This window comes from Desmodus rotundus, chromosome 1, assembly GCF_022682495.2.
Source record: "Desmodus rotundus isolate HL8 chromosome 1, HLdesRot8A.1, whole genome shotgun sequence".
Taxonomy (NCBI): domain Eukaryota; kingdom Metazoa; phylum Chordata; class Mammalia; order Chiroptera; family Phyllostomidae; genus Desmodus; species Desmodus rotundus.
The window spans coordinates 175,772,412-175,787,436 of NC_071387.1; the positions used below are offsets into that span (position 1 = coordinate 175,772,412).

At 38.0% G+C, this 15,025-nt stretch overlaps 1 protein-coding gene and 1 pseudogene across 3 annotated transcripts in view; both read right to left on the bottom strand.

Annotated features, from left to right (window-relative positions):
- NDUFAF2 (NADH:ubiquinone oxidoreductase complex assembly factor 2) overlaps window positions 1-15,025 on the bottom strand; it is a 156,756-nt gene that overhangs the window by 6,537 nt on the left and 135,194 nt on the right. The window lies entirely within an intron of this gene.
- LOC112320988 (mitochondrial import inner membrane translocase subunit TIM14 pseudogene) lies at window positions 8,925-11,346 on the bottom strand (annotated as a pseudogene).

The following is a 15,025-nucleotide window of genomic DNA, read 5'->3' on the forward strand; positions in this document are numbered from 1 at the left end:
GGTAAGAAATAGTAGAGTTCTCATCAGAAACATTGCAAGATATAATAGAATGATTTTAATGTGCTGAAAGAAAAGAAAACTGCTAACTTAGAAGCCTATATCCAGTGAAAACATCCTTTAAAAATGAAGGTATCATAACATTTTCAGATGAAGGCTGAATTTGTCTCAAGCTAGCTTCTACTATAAGAAACACTAAAGGAAGTACTTCCGGTCAAAGGAAAGTGATGTAAGACAAAAACTGAATCTACGTAAAGGAATGAATAGCACCAGAAATAATCAGAATGAAGGGCTTCACAGCAGAGGAAAATGCTAGATTTTGGGGCCTTCTGCTAGGTACTCAATGCCCTGTAACTTTATGTCCACCCACTCCAAAATCCTTCAGCATGAGAAGAGCATCATTATACTGTCCATTGAAACAACTACTAGGCATTTTGAGGCTTATCATGAGTTTGTACTCCCACCAACAGGACTTTTCAAGCTTTGCAAAGATGTCAGTTACCACTAAGTTGAGAAGTGAAGCCTGAAAGGCAAGAGGACTATAGTGATCATATGCAACCTTCAAATTAATAGCAACTATCTGGGAGGCAAGACAATGCCTCATTCCCTTCCTATTCCCACCTGACAAAGAGCTTCTGCCCACCAAGCCTTCCATGTCTCACACTATTGTCCTGGCTTCCCTGGCCTGGGTTTGAAGCAGTATGTCAACAATGGAACTTTTCCATCTGAAACTGAGTGCAGTGGAGCTGACAACCAGAAAGTCATGCATGAGGTTAATCCCATTCTAAGAAGGGCCCCTGGAATGAAGTATTGAAAGATACCAATGTCAGAGAAGAAGAGAAAGAACTCCTAAAGACAATAAAGCATGAGCTGTATCAAAATCTGTTATTTCAGACTTTTCCTTAAACACATCATCTATGAATGATGATTGTTCTGTGACAACCTCTCTCAACAGACAGCAGGGATGTTCAGTTAGAGCAAATACTCTTATGCTTGGGCTGTTCACGGAGGCTTGATATTGGGAAAACAGCCATTCTGCTGTAAAAGTATTGTGTATTAAGTATTTGAATTTATATGGATTTTTTTTATGTCAGGTTATAAATTACCATTGTTTGTGAAGGACTACATTAGAAAGAAGATTTAATTTAAAAAAGCTCTGGATGCCTTTAACAAACTCAGCCCTGTTTTTGTAGAATAGACAAAGTAATGGTTATTTATTGTGTACTATTCATTAATTCAGTGATGTGAACTCAAAAGGTTGTAGCTCAAGTCCTTTCCAATGTCAATTCTTTGCTAAGAGCCCTGCTTAAGAGCTCTACTGGTAGCTGTATTATTGTATTCAATGCTGTAAATTTGTAAGTGTGGTAGTGATAAAAGGCTTTTAAAGCTTTTTTTTTAATTAATAAAATACAAACAGACAAAAACAGAGCTTGAAAATGCAATCTACTAACATGTTGACTTATATAGCTCACGCACGGACCTTAGGCACAATATAACCCCACTCCACTTACATAGTCCCTCATGTGAAATTCTAGTATACAAGGATATTCCAAGATGGCAAACAAAAAATCAGCTCTAACATATAGTTATAGCTGTGGAAGATATTAGATAATAGAGCTGGATACCAGAACTACAAAAAAGGAGGTAAAACAACTAGGAGAATAGGACTAAGGTCTCTGTGATGATGCTTTGGGAGAGATAAGGGAAACTAAGGCAATGTAAAACTGAACCTTGGGCTGCACTCTAGTATCTGAGAGAGAGCTGACCACGAGTGTTCTTTGGTAAGTTATACTGGCTGGAAGAAAGTTTAGTTTACTCAACAAGTATAGGGGAAAGAGGAAGACAGGGAAATATCTGAGTTAAAAGGTTACCCAAAGATTTTTGTCTAAGGTATCCAAGTCATTCTGCATCTCTGGGGCCACACTCCAACCACAGGTGTGGGAGTGAACAACTCTGAGCTTATACTATTAAGTAAAATTGAATATTTGGACACAGTTCTAAGCATACATACAAAAATATTTTAGAGATATTACCTGTTATTACATGTATACCTAGTGAAAAATGGAGTGTAAATACAAATAAATTATTCATTATTACTAATTTATGTAAAACATCACTAGTATTTTTTAATTTAGTGTCCTTATATATTTGTGCCATAAATATATGCAAATAAAAATAAATAACAGTTTTCATAATATAATTCAAGACCTCAATCCCCTAACCTTATATCTCTCTTTAGAGTCTTAACCTAGTCAACTGAGAATTCTGTCAAGGAGTATTTCAGTAATGCTACCTATATACATATATACGATGCTGATGGTATTATATTCATGTTAAATATAAAGTTCCATAATAACAGACGTCAAAATTACTTGACAATTTTTATATAAATATACCTAGAAATTAAATAGAGCTAAAAATGGTCAGTCCTTTATTAGGGAATAATAATGTTTGTTTTAAAAATGCTATGAATCCAGCTAGGAAAAAAAGGCAGGCAGAATACATATATACATCTTATAACTCATTACTTTTCGTTGTGCTGGCTCTACATTCCTCTTTAGTATTTATAAATGGTCTCTGTTTGGCTTCAAGTACTTGTGAATTAATAAAGTATGCCATATATAACTATGTTCAAACTTAAGTATAAAACACATCCCAAGATAATATCTAAATACAGTTTAAAGTAAATTCAACAGTGCTTCATTGTTAGAAAGTTTACTATAATCAAAAGCAAGCAAGCACTTAGGAGTCAGTCTTATGGATAATAATAAAATTGTCCATGACACTGGATTTTTTTAGTTTTCTATCAGAACAAAATCATGGCCATTTCATAATGATCAAGTTACATTACATACAAAAATAGGAACATGAGTTTTTTTAAAAGTTTTAATTTAAAATTATAAATTAGCAATAATTTGTAGCAAAAGCTTAATGTAAATATATCTTTAATAAACTACTTTTCAAAGTACACATAAGATCAAGATACATTGAAAGTATGGGTTTTACAAACAGATCAACTTTTTAATTATTTAAATTCCTAAATATATTCTTTCTACTCCATACATTTTTCAACTCTAAGTAGGTATGTGCTTAATATGTGATATAAATATATTTGATAGCACCATTAATTTCTTTCTATAATTTATACATACTAATGAATACTTTTTGTTTTAAAGAACATTAAACATTTTAAAGTACGAGTATAATGACTTTCAGTCAATTTAAGAAAAAATATTTTTGAAGAACACAAAAATATTTAGTAAATATTATAAGTGAAAATTTGGCATGAGGTATGTCCCAGGTTCCCAAACCACAGATGTTGGTTACGACAGAAAGTAGCCTCCCAGAATATGCCATACACCCCCACCCCACAATCACCATAATTATAACTGGAATCTGAGGAACAACTGTTTCAAAACGTTCTAAGCTGAATATTCTTTTTACAGTGTCAATTGGTAACATATCAAGAAATAATTCAGGCCTAGCAAATATAATAGCAATGCCAAAGCTTCAAAATACTGCCAAATTGTTTAATTAAACTACATTTTTCAGTTCTACAAGTTGAACTGCCAGGATAAAATAATAAGTTACTAGATCTCCCTTTTCAATATATGAAAGAGAGATGAGGGAGAGGTACACAGATCCTCAAAATGCACTCTGTGTTCAGACCTGAGGCAACACCTGCTAGATTAGTAATCGAAAATGAACTTAATCTTGCCTGGATGGGAGTAGAAACCAAAAGGGTAAATAAATGACAAAGTTAGGTTAGTATGATAGCACAGGGTTGCTAAGAAATCTATTAGATGAAACAACAAGCAAGCAAGTTCTGCTCCAGCAGAAGCTGCTCCTGCTATGTGTTGTTGCCAATCACTAGTGTGCCTCTGCCAAATTAATGTCACATTTAATTTATTCACATTCGAATATACTGCAAACAGACTTTGATCAGTTACAATAATGAAAATTAGACTGAGTTTTGCTGTTTTGACCTGCTTTCTTGAACTTTTCCCCTGAAATTTTTTTCAAAACATTGGTAATTGCTAGAAGTTGATCTCAATTATTCTCATTATTTGAAGGGACAATTGTAAGGTTTGTTTATATTCCTTGCTGGCTAGGAATTTCTGGCACTGAGTTTTCTTTCTTTAAACTTGAGCCAGATTAATGATTAAATCTCAAAATGTCACTAAAATGAACTAATCACAGAGCCTAAGTCATTAATAGTTTTGTAGGTGGTATTTCCTTTAATAATATAAATGAAATTCCATATATATGAAAAAAGGCCTTTGAGCATAAAGATACAATTATTTAATTGAAAAAGAAATTTAGCCATCAAACATTAATAAAAAAGTAATTAGAGTCACTTAACTTTAGTCCTACTTAATTGAATTGCCCTGGTGGGAGACAAAGAAAACCTTTCTCCTTGTGTGAGAAAGGAAAAGACCATCACCCCTGGGAGAGAAAGTGACATCAGGTCCCCGTGGCTTTCCAGGCTTGAGCTTCTGGAGTGGCAGAGAGGCAGGAGCCCTGGAGGAACGAGGAGGCTCCATCTGTGAGTGATTGCTAACATTTATTGAGTTGTTCTGTGCCAGCTGCTGTAGGGAGAAAACTCTCCTAGGTTAAGGAAGAGGAGTAGAGGAGTTGGCCAAGAAGAGGTGAGGTAGAGTTAGAGAAGATGCAGCTCCAGCTTTACAGTCTGCCCTACAATCAAAAATGTGGCAGAAGGTTGCCCTCTAAAGTAGATTCTTTCATTCATACATTTTTTCATTCCTTCTTTTATTAAGTAAATATATCCTGAGCACCTACAATACAAGGCCTTGGGGATACAGAGAACAAAACCTGGCTCTTACTTTTATGGAGCTTCCTTGGGAAAAGAGAGGAGGACAGGCAAAGGAGATGGCTTGCTGCAACACAGACTTATCGAGGAGTCAAGGCAGGGAAGAGCTGGGAAAGCATCAATGGCCACTTACATGGCTAATGTGTATGGGTTCCTGCCTACTTTCTCGTTCATTGGTTCCTTCATATTTTGACAGCCCACTATGTGCTAGGGATACAGAGTTACAAACTGTTAGCTCCTTCTTCTCAGCCAAATTTCTGAATACTGAAGTGCTTCAGGATTCAATTCGAAGTCCTCGTCTTTCTATACTTTCTCCCTAAGTAACCGTTTCCAGTCTTATAAGTTTAAATACTGTTTATATATGTTGAAGAATCTCAAATTTCAGGCCTGACCACTCTCCAAACTCCAGAATCACATATCCAACCATCTAATTGATGTGTCCACTTAGATGTCTAACGGACATTTTAAGTGAAATATATTTAAGATCACTGAGGCTCAGAGGACTAGCTCAGGGTCACACAATTAACCTACACTTGAAAGGGAAGTTTCTGCCTCCAAGGTGTAGTGAGGAGTGGAAAGAACACTCCTCATTACACCTTGCACAGTTTTCCGCAAGCCCCACTCTGGGCTCAGCATACAGCTGAGCTCACTATAGGGTTGCCTGACTAAAGTGTTCCCCTGACCCCTGGCAGCTTTGCCTTGTTTCACTTGGCCCTTGCCCTTTCTTTACATGCTGAGATACAGACAAGCTTCAAGGTGACACTCACTGCACATACATAGAGAGGGGCCATCCAGCTAACTGGAAGTCCTGAAGTTAACTACCATACTCTTAAAGTAGACTCTCTGACATCAAATGCACACCAGTGGGTTGGTCTAGGAAGGAAGAAGAGGGTACTGGAATGTCCTCATGGTGGGAAACAGCTAAATCAGCCTCCCTTACACAACTGTACATTTGCTAAAACTTCCTGTTTTCCCCTTACCTCCTACATCCACTTACACTAAATTTTATCAATTCCTCCTCCAAAATGTATCTGGAATCGTGCAGTCTTTCCATCTCCATTGCCAACTATTTGCATTTCTTTCCTACACTACAATAGTCTCCTAACCTCCTAACAGGTTTTCTTGGTCCTCTATGATCTAATGTTCACATAGCTACCACTGCCCTTTCATGCCACTTCCTTAACAATACTTAGAACAAAACCCAAACTTGCCATGGCAGAAAAGGGGATGCTCTGATCAGTTTCTCCCTTACTGCTCACCTGTGGATATTGTGATAAGCAGACAGCTTCCAAAGTATGATCAAATCATTTGGGTTGTTTTTTGTCTTTTACTATGCCATATTTACTCTTTCTATTACAAAGAGACTTATGAATTATGCCAAATTGTGTATTTTCACCAGATGCCTAAAACAATGCCTAGCACATAACAGGTGCTCAATATAGGTGTGGGCAAAAGTAGGTTTACAGTTGTAATACAAATAAATAATACAATAATTAATAAATAATAAAAATAATAAACTGTGTTTTGTGTACTCACAACTGTAAGCCTACTTTTGTCCACCCTTGTATATATTTGCTGAATGAATAAATTTGGCTACCTGCACTTTACTCACTACTGAATGAGGAGATTAACTTTGTATTTTGCAATTATGTTATAAATCTAAATCTAAACTTAAAAAGCTATTTATCAAGGATAAATCATATACCATCATTAATAAAACAAATTCTGACTCTAAATGACTTAAAGCCCTTCTTTTCATAATGTTGAAAACAACGTAACATGAAAAGTGAGAAAAGATAGGTACAAATTTATTTATACTCTTGGGAGTTTATACTACTTCTTTAAAAACCAGTGTGGTAGTCCTCACTGGTGTGGCTCAGTGGATTGAGCACCAGACTGCAAACCAACGGGTCACCTGTTCGATTCCCAGTCAGGGCACATGCCTGGGTTGCGGGCCAGGTCCCCAGTAGGGAGTGCACCAGTGGCAACCACACATTGATGTTTCTCTCCCTTTCTTTCTCTCTCCCTTCTCCTCTCTCTAAAAATAAATAAATAAAATCTTTTAAAAAATCGATGTGGTAAAGATGACTGTTTATTCTTGAAAATTAAGAAAAATTATTTCTCCCATTTTCTCTATCTTTCACTTGTCAACCAGTAAGTATTTGATTTAAAATATATCACCACCAAATACAAAGTTTTAACTTAAGTTGTAACAGTAAGAAATTTTAATTAATAAATCAATCATTTTGGCCTTAAAATACTTTTTTCAGAGAAATAGTGTTATAATGATGGTTATATTCCTTGTCTAGTATACATTAAGCAATTTAACCATAGTATAGCACATTTGCAATAAAAAATATAATGTGGTAGAATCACAATACATCATCCATAATGCCTATGACTAACTGAAACTTCGAAACAGGCTGCTGGCATCTCAGGGGTACTGCTGGTGCTATTTCCCAAAAGAAGCAAGGGTATTGTGGGAAGGCAGATGGGTAAGGGAGCCTCAGTGGCTTTGAATGGAACTCAGGACTCCATTCTCCTCACTTCAAAGTTAGTGCATTTCCTTTCCCATTATGTGACTGAAGAAGGTGGAATTAAGAGGACAGGACTGGGAAAGGGTGGGCAGTGGAAGGAAGAAGGTAACCACGTGGCCAACTAGAAGTGCAGCAGTCAGATAAACAGCCGCCATGACATCAGCAATGTCAGTAACATCCACTTTCGGCAATGTGAGTAGCACCCACAGACAGGCAATCAGAGCACCCTGGCAGTTATACTGGAAGCAGAGAAGTCCCAGAAGATTAGTTGATGAAACCAACTGAAATGACACTGTGGGAGGGAGGAATGATAAAAGGGAGGAACCACAGTAACATCTTTTCTCCTAAGAGAAAATGAAAGGCTAGACTATTGTTAGGATTATAGAGTGAGTGCTAAAGGTCAGACAATCAGGTAAGCAAACAGGTGTAAGCTCAAGTGGGCATCAGTGGTAGCTCAAGAGCCAGGCTTCCTTTAGGTTTGGTGAAAAAGAGAGACCTAGAGATGTCCTGGCAGTAATGGAGATGGGAAGATGAAGAGACACAGGGGGCGGGGGTGAGGTGGGGTGAGAATTCTCCTGGCAGTTGGGGGAGAGCAGCAAAATGGTCACTGGGAAGTAGAACAAAGGCAAAAGGAAATCAAGAGCACGGGAGCGGGAGCTTCCTAAGCCGCTCACTAAGAGACCTTTTTCTTCCACTTTCATTCACACATTCATTTGATAATGTTGAACATCTACTCTGAGCCAGGCTGTGTTCTAGATTCCAGAGATAGGGCAGGGAACAAAACACAATCCCTCCTCTCATCAAGCTAAAATTCTAGTAGGAAGAGCCAAACAATAAACCAACAAATAACACAGCTAGTGAATGTAAGTAAGCAGGTGACTGCAATTGCAGAAGTAATGATACTTCTCATTTAATCAGCCTGCCCTTTTGGGTTTGCTAAGAACAGGAAACTTGAACTAGTGTGGGAGTATTTGCAAAGGAGTAAACAGAACTTTTTAGCTCCTCTTGAATGTTTGCCCACCCTCAAAATGGAAATCCCTATTCTTGTTTCTACAACAGTAATAATCTTGAAACAAGTACTGAAACTCAAAACAGAAATCCATGAAGTCAAAAATGTATATCTCTCCTAATTTTATATCCACTGTTAAAAAGTCTGGAGTATATCATTATAGACTCTCCCTATATACACATATACATTTATAATATGAATATATTGTACCTCATTTATAAGTGAATACTTCTAAATAAGATATGTACTATGCATACTGTTCCATAAACTTTTCATTTAATATTTTTTCCAGAGATCTCTTTGTGTCAATATATAGATGTACATTATCCTTTTTTATCAAGTGTTTAATGTATGAAATCTGAATTCTGTTGGTGATACATACATACCTACATCAATTTTTTGGGTCAAAGTGGAGGCTAAATTCACTTTTAAATTCAATTTCAAGCAGTTGAGCCAGCTCTCTGTACTTATTGGGAGGAATGGCTGACATTCCTCCCAATAAGACAAATCTACTGTTACAACCTGTGTTAATGCCATCATAATATTTATTACATATTTTAATTACCAGTTTACCAGTCTCCCATTAGACTGAGGTTCATTGAAAGCAGGAACTTTCATGTTCACTTTGCCTTGAGGTACCGTATTTTTTGGACTTTAAGACGTACCCCCCAAACTAGGAAGAAAAATGGGGGTGTGTCTGTCTTATACTCTCCGAAGGTAGCTTACCTGGCTTAGTGGGGGTGGGGGGATGGCCTAGGCGGTGGAGTGGGGTCAGAGGAGGCAGGAGCAGGATCACATTTTTTGCTTCAAAAATTTTTTTCCTATTTTCCTCCTCTAAAACTTAGGTGCATCTTACAGTCCGGTGGGTCATATGGTCCGAAAAATATGGTGAGCACCAAATTATTTACTAAATGAGTAATGAACAACATTTCTATTCAAATGATATGTATTCATAATTATTGAGCATTAATCTCCAAATATTCTATAATCTGATTTAAAATACCCAAATTTAAACAGGAAGTTTATATGAGGCTTTAACTTAGTTTGTGCTAGATTATTTTTAAAATGTGTGGCTTTGAAGCATTTTATTATAAAAAGCTGGTACTCATATAAGATAGCTAATAAGAACTTAAAATTCATCATACATTTACTTCACCTTTTTTTTTTTTTAGCTTGACCTTGTAGTAAATGTTTAGCTACACTGATTTTGGCTGCTATATAAGAGATCCTCTCTTGTGTGGGTGATTTAAAATCATAATTCATCAATGAGCATCTCTTATTTTTTTCTTCACTGGTGGTAGGGCTTATACTTAATATTAATGCTGCTTCCTGGTTTGTCATTTTGGGTTCAAATCCACCTCTGTAATAGCCACCACGAAAGGCAGATGTTGGTAGACTCTAAAACACCTGTTTGTCTTGAGGCTCCACATACTTCATGGCTTCAAAACATACAGCCATGGCTCTGGCTCAGCTCCCCTGCCTCCACCAAGAGTGTGGTTCATCGCAGCCTAGAGGCCACAGCCACCAACTCCACATCTCTACTAGAAAGCAAGGCAGCCACTACGAGCAGGGACAAAATGTCTATACATGGACACCCCAGAAAATGGCAGTGGTAGCCTCCTATATTCTCCTTCTTAAAGGCTGCACAGCAGGTAGTAGTCCACTGTACAGAGGTACCATAATTTATTCACTCAATCCCCTACAGATGGGTGTTCAGGATGCTTCATATTTTATAATACTACAAACAACATCCTTACATAAAATTTTCACGTTTGTCAATCATCCCTTAGGATACATTCTCAGAACTGAATTACTACATCAAAAAGTTCCCAAATATTGGGAAAACTGCTCTCTAAAAAAGTCAACATCAACTTACACCTGCATCTATGGGTTTTTTTTTCTCTAATGAGAATGTATGTTTTCCTGTAACTTTGTCAATACAAAAAAAGTCCTTATTTGTCTTATATTTTAAAACTCTCCCACTTCCTAGTCTTTGGTTCATCTTTTAACTTTGTCTAGGATCTTCTTTTTATGAAAATCAGAAATTTCTTGTGCCGTCAAATTTTCCCTTCTTTTTATTATGGTCTCTGATTTAGGCGTCATGCCACTGACTCTCCGTCTGGTTTGTTCCTTTTTATCCTTCAGGTCTCAGTCTAAATATCACTCCAAAGAACAGTGCCCCTAAACATTCCATCTAAAGAAAGCTGTTCCTGTTATTCTTTCTTAGAGTCTTAGAGTCTTTTCCTTCAGAGCTCTTTTCATAATTTGTAATGATCCATTTTTGGTATTTGTTACATGTCTGTCTTCCTCCTAGACTATAATTTCCATTAGGTGTACAATGTTCCCCAGGTCATCTGCTTATTTCCTACCACACCTGCAGCAACTAGCATAGAATAGATACTCCTAAATAATTTGGTGAGCAAATTTTAGTTTCTTCCTTCTTGAGGCCTATTGCTAGTTTCTCCTTGAACAATGTTCCTTCTAAGAGGCTACGTGAATAAATAGTAAGGGCAGTTGAACTAACTTTTCACTAAAAAGTAATTTAGAAGAAGGGAAGGTAAATTTCACTCATTCCTTCTCCCCCCGCACCCCCCTCCCAAAAAAAAAGAGAGAGAGAGGGAGAGATAAAAAAGCATCAAGGTCAAGCACTGATGGACCTATACTAGTCAGTAAATCTGTGACTGGGCTTAATTGAACAGTGTAATATGGTGACTGTGTTACTAAGTCAGGCAAGTTATATATGACCTGAGGAAACACTTCTGGTTCAAGGATTTGCAAAACTGATTTTTTGGCAGCCAAGGGTGCATCCATAAGTTGTTACTCAAGAATTTTTGATTATTTCAAAATCTATCATTGGTTCATTTTCAAAAATGAATACATGCTAATTTATGGTGAAAAACAGAGTGTTATGATGCCAGAGCACCCCCCAAAATTGGGAACTGTAACTTATTTTCTACTAATATTCTCTATGATAGAAATTAATCACTTATTTCAAGTAGTCATATTTGTTTCAAGTATTTAGGCACAAGCTTCAACAACAGTGATAGTCAATTCTTTGAATAGTATTACTTAATAAGGTCATAAACTGAAGGTTAGGGTAGCATGTTTCTCAACTTGCTAGATAAGAGTTCACTTCAAAGATATCAGGGTTGGTCCCTTTTCATTCTGACAATAAAAAGCTCTGTCGTACTCAGATTAGATGGGATTTTTTTAGGATAATTGTTTTTTTTTAAAGATTTTATTTACTTATTTTAGAGAGAGGGGAAGGAAGAGGGAGAGAAACATTGATGTAAGAGAGAAACATCACAGCTGCCTCTTGCACGTGCCCCATCTGGGGACCAAACCTGCCACGCAGGCATGCGCCCCCACCAGGAATCTAACTGAGACCTTTCACTTTGGGTAACAAAGCCCAGTCAACTGAGTCACACCAGCCAAAGCAAGGATAATTTTTAAGAATGTCCCTTTCCTTTTAGACTAAAATTTCTTTTAACCGTGGCAGGAACTAGGAAAGTTCCAATCTGGGAATTTTTCTCAAGAATACCTTTGAACCAGGATTTTAAAATCTAATATAAAAATTTAAGTTGAACAAAAGCTGGGTTCTATTTTTCATCATGTAAATTAATAATATTATCATTTACTTGTAAATTCTTTTGCTTCTTAAATTGAGAGGTAATTAAGAGGCAAAAACTGCGCTGTTTTCTTAGGTCAATCCATGAAGTGTTATTAACCTTCACTGAATACTTCATTGGACTTACATGCAAATATTTTTCTAGTACACAAATGAATTTCATTAGCAAGTATTACTCTAGTGTGATAATACAGGGTTGGGAAAAGTAGGTTTACAGTTGTGAGTCCATACAACAGTTTATTCTTGTACTGTTATTTTCCATACAAACAACTGTGAACCTACTTTTGTCCAGCCTTTTATATCCCAGTTTCTAAAAAATAATTATTGCATTGTCCTCGCTGGTGTGGCTCAGTGGATTGAGTGCTGGCCTGCGAACTGAAAGGTCGCTAGTTTGACTCCCAGTCAGGGCACATGCCTGAGTTTGGGGACCAGGTCCCCAGTTAGGGGCATGTGAGAGGCAACCGATCTATGTATGTTTTACACACTGATGTTTCTTTCTCTGTCTTTCTCCTTCCCTTCCCCTCTCTCCACAAGTAAATAAATAAAATCTTTTAAAAAAATTACTGCATTTAAATTACTATGCAATGTATTTTCTTGGCAAAAATAATCTAGTGGTGAAAATTTGCAAATCATTCAATAGAATGATTTCTTTATTGTCCTTATTCAACAAACACATATGAAATGAAATGTTTTTTATGATAAACTATCATGTAATTTGGTGGCCAAAAATAATGCAATTAATCTAACTTTGTGGAGGAGAATATTACTAAATCTTTATGCTTATTAGTCCTCACTAAGATATACCCTTTCCTTAAGGGTATATTTTAAGGAGAGAGACTGTCAAAACAGGTAATTATTTTAAAAGCTAGAAATAGTCTGAAAGAAGACAGGACAAGAAACTTTATTTTACTCTTTAACATTTCACCTTATATTAGAGTGGGCAATTCAGAAAACATTTAAGTTTATTACTGCATATCAAGAACTCCATACGTTAAAATTGAAAAGCAATCATTTTAAAAAATATATATTTATTGATTATGCTATTACAGTTGTCCCATTCCCCCCACCTCAGTGCACTCCATCCTGCCCACCTCCTCCCTCCCACATTCCCCCCTATAGTTCATGTCCATGAGTCATACTTGTAAGTTCTTTGGCTTCTACATTTCCTACACTATTCTTACCCTACCCCTGTCTATTTTCCACCTATCATCTATGCTACTTATTCTCTGTACCTCCCCCAGCCTCCCATTCCCCTATTGACAACCCTCCATGTGATCTCCATCTCTATGGTTCTGTTCCTGTTCTAGATGTTTGCCTAGTTTGCTCTTGTTTTTGTTTTAGGTGTGGTCGTTAATAACTGTGAGTTTGCTGTCATTCTTACTGTTCCTATTTTTTATCTTCTTTTTCTTAGGTAACTCCCTTTAACATTTCATATAATAAGGGCTTGGTGATGATGAACTTCTTTAACTTGACCTTATCTGAGAAGCACTTTATCTTCCCTTCCATTCTAAATGATAGCTTTGCTGGATACAGTAATCTTGGATGTAGGCCCTTGCCTCTCATGACTTGTAATACTTCTTGCCGTCCCCTTCTTGCCTGTAAGGTCTCTTTGGAGAAATCAGCTGACAGTCTTACGGGAAGTCCTTTGTAGGTAACTGTGTTCTTTTCTCTTGCTGCTTCTAAGATTCTCTCCTTCTCTTTAATCTTAGGTAATGTAATTATGATGTGCCTTGGTGTGTTCCTCCTTGGGTCCAGCTTCTTTGGGACTCTGAGCTTCCTGGACTTCCTAGAAGTCTATTTCCTTTGCCAGATGAGGGAAGTTCTCCTTCATTATTTGTTCAAATAAGTTTTCAATTTGTTGTTCTTCCTCTTCTCCTTCTGGCACCCCTATAATTCGGATGTTGGAACGTTTCAAGATGTCCTGGAGGTTCCTAAGCCTCTCCTCATTTTTCTGAATTCTTGTTTCTTCATTCTTTTCTGGTTGGATGTTTGTTTCTTCCTTCTGGTCCACACCACTGATTTGAGTCCCAGTTTCCTTCGCCTCACTATTGGTTCCCTGTACATTTTCCTTTGTTTCTCTTAGCATAGGCTTAATTTTTTATCTGGTTTTCGAACAGATTCAACCAATTCTGTGAGCATCTTGATAACCAGTGATTTGAACTGTGCATCTGATAGGTTGGCTATCTCTTCCTTGCTTAGTTGTATTTTTTCTGGAGCTTTGAAGTGTTCTGTCATTTGGGCCATTTTTTTTTTTTTTTTTTGTCTTGGCGTGTCTGTTACTTTAAGGGGCAGAGCCTTAGGTGTCCACTGGTGCGGGGTGACGCTGGTCGCTGCGCTGTGACGCTCTACGTGGGGGAGGGGCTGAGAGGGAGCAATGGTGCCCGCTCCACTCTCCACCGGATTTCAAGTCTTTCACTCCGCTACCCACAATCAAACTGGGCCACTCTGGTGCTGGTTCCCAAGTGGGTGGGCTTGTGCATGCCCTAGGCCCCTGTGGGTCTCTCCAATGACCTCTCCTGTGAGGCTGGGAGTCTCTCCGGCTGCTGCCCCAACCCCCACAGGCGTTTTCAATCAGAGGGTTGAGGCTTTATTTCCCCGTGCTGGAGCCCTGGGTTATACGGTCTGCCTCGCTCCCCTCCGTTAGTCCTGGTTTATCTGTGCGCGAATGTGGGGCCGCAGGATGCTACCCGCCGCTCTGCCTGCCCCGTTCTCTGCTGCTCTGAGTCCGGCCCTCTTGGTTTATCTGCGTGAATGTGGGGCCGCAGGGTCTGCTCTTGGTCAGACTGGCTGCCCTGTTGGTCCCACACTCCGCCAGTCTTGGTCCCGCCTCGGCAATGCGAGTCCTCTCTGCCCCGGCTGCCCTTCTCAGCCCCTCCTACCGGTCTGGATGAATGTTTATTTTTTATTTCCTTGGTGTCGGACTTCCCTGCCCTTCGATACTCTGTCAGTTCTGGTTGTGGGAGGAGGTGTAGTGTGTCTACCTACGCCGCCATCTTGGTTCTCACCCCTCAAGTAAGCAATCA